This window comes from Rhinoraja longicauda, chromosome 2 (genome assembly GCF_053455715.1).
Source record: "Rhinoraja longicauda isolate Sanriku21f chromosome 2, sRhiLon1.1, whole genome shotgun sequence".
NCBI classification, from domain to species: domain Eukaryota; kingdom Metazoa; phylum Chordata; class Chondrichthyes; order Rajiformes; family Arhynchobatidae; genus Rhinoraja; species Rhinoraja longicauda.
Window position 1 is genome coordinate 97,948,197 of NC_135954.1, and position 12,180 is coordinate 97,960,376.

The window sequence follows — 12,180 nt, forward strand, 5'->3', positions numbered from 1 at the left end:
TTTGTGGATGACACCATAATTGTGCAGTTATTGTCACCGTGCTATAGGTCGGATGTGATTAAGCGAGAGAGGGTGCAGAAAAGATTCACAAGGATGTTGCCATGATTGGAGGTGTTTGAGTTATAAGGAGAGATTGAATAGGCTGGGACTCTTTACCCTGGAGTGATGGAAGATGAGGGATTATTTTATAGTTCCCAACCTTATTAGTTACACCATGTTTTTGTTCAATTGGTGGAGGGATAAACATTGGACAGGATTCCACGAAAACTTTTGTGATCTTTTTTGAATTTTGTCATAGGCTCTTTTACATTAATTATATGAGGCCTAATGGACCTTAATTTTGTGGATGATCTAAGTAAAAGCACTGCAGTGGAGTATGAGGCAAGATCGCTTTGGAAGGATCTGCAGATGCTGGTGTATACCGAAGATAGACACAAAATGTTGGAGTAATTCAGTGGGTCAGGCAGCATCTCTGGAGAAAATGAATAGGTGCCATTTCAGGTTGGAACCCTTATTCAGACTCTCCAGGGATGCTGCATGACCCGCTGAGTTATTCCAACATTTTGTGTCTATCTATGAGGCAAGATTATTTGCTCAAAGGAACATGTGGCTTGAACTAATATTTGGATTCATTATAGAGTCATAGAGTTATACAGCACAGAAACACGTCCATGCCGACCAAGTTGACATACTGTGCTGGTACCATTTTCCTGCATTTGGCCCATCACTTTCCAAACCATTCCCATTCATATATCCCTCCAAATAGTTGTTAAAAGTCGTAATTGTATCACTTCTATACCTTCCTCTGACAGCTCATTCCAGATACAGACTACCCTCTGAGGGTCCTCTTAAAACTCTCTCATCTCACATTTAGCCTATGCCCTCTCAGTTTAGATACTTCTACCCAGGGAAAAAGACAGTGTACATTGACTTAATCCATGCCCTTCATAATTTTGTACGCCTGAACAAGGTCACCCCTCAGCCTCCTACGCTCCAAAGAAACTAGTACAAGCCTATCCACCATCTCCATCTATTCCAAGCCCTCAAGCCCAAGTAACATGCTGGCAAATCTCTTCTGCATCTTTTCCAACTTAATTCCATTCTTTCTATACTGAGTGATCAGAACTGCACAAAGTACTCCAAATATGGTCTCACCAATGATATGTATAGACGCATCATGATGTCCCACTTTTTGTACTCAATACCTTTCCCAAAGAAGGCAAGTGTGACAAACACCACTGTCACCACACCACCCCCCTGACTCACCTTTTTTAGGGAAGCATGCACCAGTACTCTGTTCCCCATTACTCTCCAGGGTGTTACCATTTACTGTGCAGCCCTGGTTTGATAAACCAAAGAGTAAAACCTCACACTTCCATTTGCCACAATTTCCATTTACCATTCCTTGGTCTATCTTCCCAGCTGATCTAGATCTGGTTGTAAAAGTAGATATCCTGCCTCACCGTTCTCCATACCATCAATTTTGGTGCCTTCTGCAAATTTACTAGCAATGTTAGCATACAAGGATACAAGCAGAAATGAATAATTTATTGTCAAAGGTGGATGACTGGACTTGCTGTTCCTACAGGTGGTTTATGTTATACCTGCGTGCCACAAATGTAACCTGCCACCCATCAGCCCTTGCATGTTACCTGTCTTGCAGAGTACAGGCATAGGCTGCTTTATTTTCAGCTGAATTTGGCCGCACACGTGATGAAGATGGTTTAGCTGAGGAAACGAGCCTGACAAACTCCTGCATCAATGTCCTGAGGCTGAGATAACTCACCTCTGGTGAGATAACTGGCTAATAGCCAAACAACTGTCTTTGTTTTAATACTATGAATTGCAGGTTTATTAAATAAATGATTATACATAGTCATGAAACTGTAAAGGCGAATGACCAAAATGTAGTTTTTAAAGGTGTGTGTCTGAAAGAAATAGAATGCACAGCTATCAATGGTGCAGCAGTTAACAAGAGAGCTCATATTTTTAGCTGCAAAGGGTTGTCAATATTTGGGAGATAACATGTAGAATGGCGAGGCCAGGGAGGAAGTTTGAAAATAAGATGTGTAATTTAAAATTCAACCAATGCTTAAATAGGAATTTCGACAATGGCGTTAGGTATACAGTTATTATTGTCACTTATACCGCCACTCTGTTTTGCATGCTGCCCTAGCAGATCAGATATACCATACATACATACAATCAAATCAAACTCAAGTGTAATAGATAGAGCAATGGGGAAGATACAAAGTGTGGAATATAGAATATAGAATATGGAACCTGGTGCAAATTAAGATGAAGAAAGCCGCGACAAGAGTCCAGAGACAAGAGTGGTTTATTGTCATATGTCCCGAAACAGAACAGTGAAATTCTTACTTGCAGCAGCACAACAGGTATGTAAACATAGTACTCAGTAAACATTTGGATAGCAGTGACAGGATCGTTCTGAGTCAGCATGGATTTACAAAGGGGAAATCATGCTTGACTAATCTTCTGGAATTTTTTGAGGATGTAACTGGGAAAATGGACAAGGGAGAGCCCATGGAAGTAGTGTACCTGGACTTTCAGAAAGCCTTTGATAAGGTCCCACATACGAGATTAGCGGGTAAAATTAGAACACATGGTATTGAGGATAGGGTACTGACATGGATAGAAAATTGGTTGGCAGACCGCAGCTATTTACAATATACATTGATGACTTAGATGAAGGGATTAAAAGTAACATTAGCAAATTTGCTGATGACACAAAGCTGGGTGGCAATGTGAACTGTGAGGTGGATACTATGTGGATGCAGGGTGACTTGGACAGGTTGTGTGAGTGGGCAGATGCAGTTTAATGTGGATAAATGTGAGGTTATCCACTTTGGTGGTAAGAACAGGAAGACAGATTATTATCTGAATGGTGTCAAGTTAGGAAAAGGGGAAGTACAAAGAGATCTGAGTGTCCTTGTTCATCAGTCACTGAAAGTAAGCATGCAGGTACAGCAGGCAGTGAATAAATCTAATAGCATGTTGGCCTTCATGACAAGAGGAGTTGAGTATAGAAGCAAAGAGGTCCTTCTGCAGTTGTACAGGGCCCTAGTGAGACCACACCTGGAGTTCTGTGTGCAGTTTTGGTCTCCAAATTTGAGTAAGGACATTCTTGCTATTGAGGGAGTGCAGCGTAGGTTCACTAGGTTAATTCCCGGAATGGCGGGACTGTCGTATGTTGAAAGACAAGAGCGACTGGGCTTGTATACACTGGAATTTAGAAGGATGAGAGGGGATATTATTGAAACATAGAAGATTATTAAGGGATTGGACACGCTAGAGGCAGGCAACATGTTCCCAAAATTGGGGGAGTCCAGAACCAGGGGCCACAGTTTAAGAATAAGGGGTAGGCCATTTAGAACGGAGATGAGGAAAAACTTTTTAATTCAGAGAGTTGTAAATCTGTGGAATTTTCTGCCTCAGAAGGCAGTGGTGGCCAATTCTTTGGATGCTTTCAAGAGAGAGTTAGATAGAGCTCATAACGATAGTGGAGTCAGGGGGTATGGGGAGAGGGCAGGAACGGGGTACTGATTATGAATGATCAGCCATGATCACATTGAATGGCGGTGCTGGCTCGAAGGGCCGAATGGCCTACTCCTGCACCTATTGGCTATTGTCTACACACCATAACAAAGAATAAAAAAGTAATCCAGTATATAAAAAACAAACAATAATAGTGCAAAGACAAAAACAATGCCCACAAGTTTATGTAGTTCGGAGCTTAGTTGGAGATTGTAGAGTTTAGTAGCCTGATGGTTGTTGGTAAAAAGCTGCTCCTGAACCTGGATGTTACTGTTTTCAGGCTTCTGCAATACAATACAATATATCTTTATTGTCATTGTACAGGGGTACAACGAGATTGGGAATGCGACTTCCATTCGATGCAATAAATTAATTAGCTAATCAGTATTAATTTAAACAACCCAATGAAACAAATTAGAACAGTTTTAAAACAGAATAAAGTGCAAGTAGGTCTGTGCTGGTTCACTGTGCGATGTGACATCCGGCTCAGCAGGACCGGTTCATAGCAGCTATGGCCCTGGGGATGAAGCTGTTCCTGAGTCTGGAGGTGCGGGAGTAGAAGGCCTTGTATCGTCTGTTGCAGGGGTGTGAAGAGTCTTTGTGGATGCTGGTGGTTTTTCTGAGGCTTCGTGTGTTATAGATGCCCTCCAAGGCTGGTAGCTGGTCTCCGATAGTCCTCTGAGCTCTATGGACTACCCGCTGAAGATCTATACCTTCATCCCACTGGCAGGAATGAAATGAGAGCGTGGCCAAGGTGGTGTGGGTCTCTGATGGTGCTGGCTGCGTTTTTAGGCAGTGACTCCTGTAGACCCCTTCAATGGTGAGGAGGTTAGTACCCGTGATGAACTGGGCAGTCTCCAACACTTCTTTGCAATCAGTTTTGGGTTCATGGTGAGGAGAATATGGGAAGTTGGGCAGATGTTTACGGGTATGTGCAGAATGTAAATTAGCCGACATACTGATGGAATAAGTCCATATTACACATGTGGAAACAGAGAACCCTAGAGAAACATGGCTCACGTTGAACACAAGTAAATGTATAACATAATGCTATGTCCCTATATGTATTTATTAGAATTAGCGACATTAATGCGAAAGGATCACTGCTGATCCTAAACAAAGAAAATACATAAATGTCATGAAGTGAAATAGTAAAAAAAGGGAGATTAAACAGTCTCTGAGATAATTCAGTTCTCAGACAGGATAGCCTTCCAATCATTTTATTAATCCACACCTAATTATTTCCAATGAAAATGAGTAAATCCACTAAATAAAAGTACAGTTGGAAATTGTAGAAGGTAAACTATAAAAAAGCATTTTGTGAAACTAAAAATATTTTTTTTTGATATCCAAGATAAAAATGTTATCTAAATAAATTTACAGCAATAATCATGTCATTTAATTTGACAGATAATGCACAAAAAGAATAATGTAAATAGAATAAGCAGATCGGCTTGAGTACCAACACCATTTTAGAACTATAATTCAGCAGAGCACATGTATCTTACGAAAGATCAGAGAAGTGGGACTGCCAGGATCATCCTTCTGAGAGCTGGTATCCTGCTGTACCAAATGGCCTTCTCCCATGCTCCTATTTTGATCACTATGCAGGGTGGGCAAATTCTCTTCAATTCGTGTTAGTTTTCAATTATAAATGTAAAATAGAAATGCAAAATATCAATTATTTTTCAATTTCTCATAGTTTTCAGCTCCTGGTGACTGATAACAAATGAACTATAATTTTTCATGTGTAATCTCTGATAATAATTATTGGAAGGCTACCAAAGTAGGAAGGCCTCCATAGATTTTTCTGATCCCTTTGCCGTATAATATCTAATGACAGGTCCTTTGACAGCAATGAGTATTAGGAATTTCAACACAAACCTCTCTTATAGATGTAAATTGTCCTGCTAAGCGTTCCCAGCAAATCATGCTTTTCGATGATTAACACTGCCAAGCTGCTTGCCATCATTGACACTGAACAAGCAAATTAAATTCCCCAACTACTTCCACTATTTTATTGCTCAAACCCATTTGGCATAGGAGGTGTAGCAAAGAAAAGGAGAAATAAGGCAAAACAGTAGAGCATGAATGCCAATGCAGCATCACTTCCAGATGAGCTGAATGCATTTTTTTTTGCACGCTTTTCCATTTCGTACAAATAAATCAGTGAGATAGTACTACATTTGGACACTAGCCTGAGACCATAACATAGTATGGTTTTAGATCAGGCTAAGACAATGTATGGTAATATGTAGTGTTCCATTGCCGAGGTAGGATTATGGTGGTAAAGCTTGATTCAAGCACCTGATAATTGTATTAAAGTAGCTCTTTTGGACTCTGGTGGTGTGGGACTTCAGGCTTCTCTAGATCCTGCCCAATTGTAGCAGTGAGAAGAGGGCCTTACCCAGATGATGGGGATCCTTAATGACTGATGCCACCTTCTTGAAGCAGCACCTGATCTCGATGCTCTCGATGGTGGGGAGGGCTGTGCCTGTTATGGACCAGGCTGAGACCACAACTCTCTGCAGACTCTTGCCTTCCTGTGTATTGGAATTACCATATCAAACCATGATGCAGCCAGTCAGAATATTTTCTCCAGTGCCATGTGTAGAAGATATTCTGACTGGTTTCATCGTGACCTGGTATGGTAATTCCATCCCAGGAGATCCGTGGTCTGCTGAATGTTAGATCTGTGGATGTAAATGCTACTAGACAGTAGTTATTGAAGTAGGTCATCATGCTCTTCTCGGGAACTAGTTTGAAAGATGTCCTTTTGAAACAGGTAGGAACCTCAGGGAGCAGAAGTGACAGGTTGAAGATGTCCTTGAATACTCCAGCCAGTTGGTTTGCACAAGCTTTCAGCGTACGGCCAGGTACACAGTCTGGGCTGGACGCTTTAGGTGGACATCTTCTTGAAGGCTGCTCTGCCGATGGCATCGGAGACTGAGTTCCCAGGGACTTCAGAGGGAGTGAGGGCTTGTCTAGGTGTGCCACTGTTCTCCCTTTCAAAGCATGCAAAAAAATGCATTTAGCTCACCTTGAAGTGATGTCGCATTGCCAGTCACGCTCTACTGTTTTGCCTTATAGGAGGTGATAGCTTGTCACCCCTGCCACAGCTGTCGAGCGTCCACTCTTGGTGGCATTCAGGAGGCCACACCTGGAATTTTTATACGATGGAGAACTGGCACAGATTTAGCCTTCAGCAGCTCACAAGGTTCATCCAGGAATTCTGGTTGGGGAAGACTCGGGATGTGTTTGCAGGTGCAGTTATTCGCGCATTTCTTTATGAAGTCGGTCACAACTGTGGCATATTCATTCAGATCTGCCTGGCAAATCCCTGAACATCACCCAGTGCACCAATTTGGAGGAATCTCATAAACTCTCCTCTGCTTCACCTGATCAGCAGAGTCACAGTCATACATCATTGAAACAGGACGTTCAGGCCAACTTGCTAATTCCGAAGAAAATACCTCATCTACATTAGTCTCACCTGCCTGGTTTGCTCCATATCCCTTCAAACCTTTCCTATTCCTTAACCTATCCAAATGTCTTTTAGGGCAGCACAGTGGCACTGCGATAGAGTTGCTGTCTTACAACGCCAGAGATCTGGGTTCGATCCTGACTACTGGTGCTGTCTGTACAGAGTTTCTACATTTTCCCTGTGACCACGTGGGTTTTCTCCCACACTTCAAGGACATACAGGTTTGTAGGTTAATTGGCTTTAGTAAAATTGTTATTGTAAAATTGTCCCTAGTGTGTTGGATACACACTAGGGACAGGATAAAATTGCATGTAGGATAAAATTGTCCCTGATGTGTAGCGTTAGTGTATGGGATTCGCTGAGCCTGGTCTCACGCTGTATCTCTAAAGTCTAAATGTTATTATAGTACCTGCCTCCACTATCTCCTCTGGCAGCACGATCCATGTATACAGTACTTCATAGTCCTCTTCTGTTGCTGTCTGTAGGTAGGAAGAAAAATGTCAGGAAGTCAGATTTTGCAAAGTACAGGCAAGGGATGGGGTAATAAACATTCCTGAAGATGGTATAGCAGTGGTCGAATGTGTTGTGTCCACTGGCATTGAAAGTGATATGATAATGGTAGTTCAGCAGATACTTCTTCAAACTATTCTGGTTGAAGTCCCCAGTAATGATGTGGAACATATCGTCAGATGCTGTTTCGTGCATGTTGATCTCACCGCTCAATTACCCAAGTATCAGCTTGACCTCTGCCTGGGGTGGGATGTAGACTGTTGTCATGATGATGGTGGAGAACTCCCTCGGTAGGTAGTGTAAGAAAATAACGGCAGATGCTGGTACAAATCGAAGGTATTTATTTCACAAAATGCTGGAGTAACTCAGCAGGTCAGGCAGCATTTCACGACAAAAGGAATGGGTGACGTTTCGGGTCGAGACCCTTCTTCAGACTGGTAGGTAGAATGGTTGGCTCTAAACCGCCAGAAGTTCAAGGTCAAGGAAGCAGGAATGAGATAGGATTCTTATGTCTGAGTACCACAGTGGGTTGATCACAACACAGACACCACTGCCTCTTCCTTTTCCTGACTCCGCTGTCTGGTCCATGCAGTGGATGGAAAACCCCTTTGGCTGGACCACGTGTCTGGAGAGGTGGGGGTGAGCCATGTCTTTATGAAACAGAGGACACAGCAGTCGCTGATGTTCCTCTGATGCAGCAGTGTTACTCTTAGGTCTTCCATCTTGTTCTCCAACGATTGTACATTGGCTAGAAGAATGCAAGAGGGAGATGTCATGACACTTCAGAATTGCCCGAAGGTCTGCCCGGCGATCATGTTTTCTGGCACAATGAAACCCCCTCCAACGTTTCTCTGAACCATTTCTGAAGGACCTGGATAGGCGACTTTTGGATCGGGACCCTATTATCCATTTTTTCCACAGATGCTCGCTGACCCGCTGAGTTACGCCAGCGTTTTGTGTTTTACTACTCCACTGCTCAAATATGGCTCCTTTGAAGAATGAAAAGATTTTCTATATCAATCAGTGGAGTAAAGCTATGGAACAGAATGAATGCGGAATTAAAACAATGTTCAAACATCATCCAGTTTAAAAACAAATATAAACACATGATTTTTTCTAGGTACAGTGAGGAGGGGGATTAACAGTCACCAGGGGTCTACATATAATAACTCATCATTATTTAAATAAGTATATCTATATGAACATATAAGGGTGTATGAGTATTTTTGTATTAATATCTGATACTTGATAAATATTGATTAGGGAATGGGGGTAGGATTAAATAAGTTCACACTTCTTCCTACTCCTTTTCGCACATGTTAAGTAATGGATGAAATTCCTTGTATTTCTTCTGTTTTTTTGTTTATTTTGTTTTTTAATTGATGTCTTTTAACATGTTCGAAATTAAAAAAAAAAAAAATTAAATTAAAAAAAAGAAAAAAGTTCTCCTCGATAAATGCATCTGAAGTAACATTTCCCCTCAGCAACAGCCGTCTCAGTCCCTGCGCTTCTAAGCTCACCACCCCAACACTCCCTCTACTCCATTGCCCCACACCCCCTCCATTCCCCACTCCCCCCTAGCGCCCCTTACTCTGCCACTCGCCCTACCCCGCCACTCCCCCCCCCCACTCCTCTCACCACCCATGACCTGCATCCACCCAGCACCCCCATATCCCTCACCCAGCCCACCACCCCTACCCCACCACCCCTCTCACTCCCCCCACCTCCCTCTCACCCCCCCTCACCTCACTCACCCCCCCCATCTCTCACTCCTCACTCACCCATCTCCCCCCACCTCACTCACCCCTCACCCTCCCCACCTCACTTACCCCTCCACCTCACTCACCCCTCCACCTCACACGCCCCCCACTTCACTCACCCCTCTCACCCTCCCACCCCCGACCTCACTCACCACTTCCACATCACACACCCCCACCTCACTCACCCCTCTCACTCCCCCACCCCCCACCTCACTCACCACTCACCTCACTCACCCCTCCTCACAACCCTCACCTCACAAACCCCCACCTCACTCAACCTCCCACCTCACTCACCCCTCCACCTCACGCCCCCCACCTCACTCACCCCTCTCACCCCATCTCACAACCCTCACCTCACAACCCCCCACCTCACTCACCCCTCACCTCACTTACCCCTCACCCCCCACCTCACTCACCCCTCCACCTCACTCACCCCTAACCCCCCCACCTCACTCACCCCCCACCTCACTCACCCCTCCACCTCACTCACCCCTCACCCCCCCACCTCACTCACCACCCCCACCTCACTCACCCCTCCACCTCACTCACCCCCCCACCTCACCCACCCCCCCACCTCACTCACCCCCCACCTCACTCACCCCCCCTCACTCACCCCCCCACCTCACTCACCCCCCCACCTCACTCACCTCCCCACCTTACTCACCCCCCCCTCACTCACCCCCCCACCTCACTCACCCCCCCACCTCACTGACCCCCCCACCTCACTCACCCCCCCACCTCACTCACCCCCCACCTCACTCACCCCCCACCTCACTCACTCCATCCTCACACACCCCCCACCTCACTCACCCCCCACCTCACTCACCCCCCACCTCACTCACCCCCCCCACCTCACTCACCCCCCCCTCACTCACCCCTCCACCTCACCCCCCCACCTCACTCACCCCCCCACCTCACTCACCCCCCCTCACTCACCCCCCCACCTCACTCACCTCCCCACCTTACTCACCCCCCCCTCACTCACCCCCCCACCTCACTCACCCCCCCCCCACCTCACTCACCCCCCCCCCCACCTCACTCACCCCCCCCACCTCACTCACCCCCCCCACCTCACTCACCCCCCCCACCTCACTCACCCCCCCCACCTCACTCACCCCCCCACCTCACTCACCCCTCCACCTCACCCCCCACCTCACTGACCCCCCCACCTCACTGACCCCGCCCACCTCACTCACCCCCCCACCTCACTCACCACTCCACCTCACTCAACCCCCCCTCACTCACCCCCCCACCTCACCCCCCCCCACCTCACTCACCCCTCCACCTCACCCCCCCACCTCACTCACCCCCCCACCTCACTGACCCCCCCCCACCTCACTCACCCCCCCCACCTCACTCACCCCCCCACCTCACTCACCCCCCCACCTCACTCACCCCCCCACCTCACTCACCCCCCCACCTCACTCACCCCCCCACCTCACTCACCCCCCACCTCACTCACCCCCACCTCACTCACTCCATCCTCACACACCCCCCACCTCACTCACCCCCCCCACCTCACTCACCCCCCACCTCACTGACCCCCCCACCTCACTGACCCCCCCCACCTCACTCACCCCCCCACCTCACTCACCCCTCCACCTCACACCCCCACCTCACTCACCCCCCCACCTCACTGACCCCCCCACCTCACTCACCCCCCCCCACCTCACTCACCCCTCCACCTCACCCCCCCCACCTCACTCACCCCCCCACCTCACTGACCCCCCCCACCTCACTCACCCCCCCACCTCACTCACCCCCCCCACCTCACTCACCCCCCCACCTCACTCACCCCCCCACCTCTCTCACCCCCCCCACCTCACTCACCCCCCCCCCACCTCACTCACCCCCCCACCTCACTCACCCCCCACCTCACTCACCCCCACCTCACTCACTCCATCCTCACACACCCCCCACCTCACTCACCCCCCCACCTCACTCACCCCCCCACCTCACTCACCCTCCCCACCTCACTCACCCCCCCACCTCACTTACCCCCCCACCTCACTCACCCCCCCACCTCACTCACGCCTCCACCTCACCCCCCCACCTCACTCACCCCTCCACCTCACTCAACCCCCCCTCACTCACCCCCCACCTCACTCACCCCCCCCACCTCACTCATCCCCCCACCTCACTCACCCCCCCCACCTCACTCACCCCTCCACCTCACCCCCACCTCACTGACCCCCCCCACCTCACTGACCCCCCCACCTCACTCAACCCCCCCTCACTCACCCCCACACCTCACTCACCCCCCCCACCTCACTCACCCCTCCACCTCACCCCCCCACCTCACTGACCCCCCCACCTCACTGACCCCCCTCACCTCACTCACCCCCCCACCTCACTGACCCCCCCACCTCACTGACCCCCCCCACCTCACTCACCCCTCCACCTCACTCAACCCCCCCTCACTCACCCCCACACCTCACTCACCCCCCCCACCTCACTCACCCCTCCACCTCACCCCCCCACCTCACTCACCCCCCCACCTCACTGACCCCCCCACCTCACTGACCCCCCTCACCTCACTCACCCCCCCACCTCACTCACCCCCCCACCTCACTCACCCCCCCTCACTCACCCCCCCACCTCACTGACCCCCCCCACCTCACTCACCCCCCCACCTCACTCACCCCCCACCTCACTCACCCCCCCACCTCACTCACCCCCCCACCTCACTCACCCCCCCACCTCACTCACTCCATCCTCACCCCCCCACCTCACTCACCCCCCCCACCTCACTCACCCCCCCCCTCACTCACCCCCCCCACCTCACTCATCCCCCCACCTCACTCACCCCCCCACCTCACTCACTCCATCCTCACCCCCCCACCTCACTCACCCCCCCCACCTCACTCACCC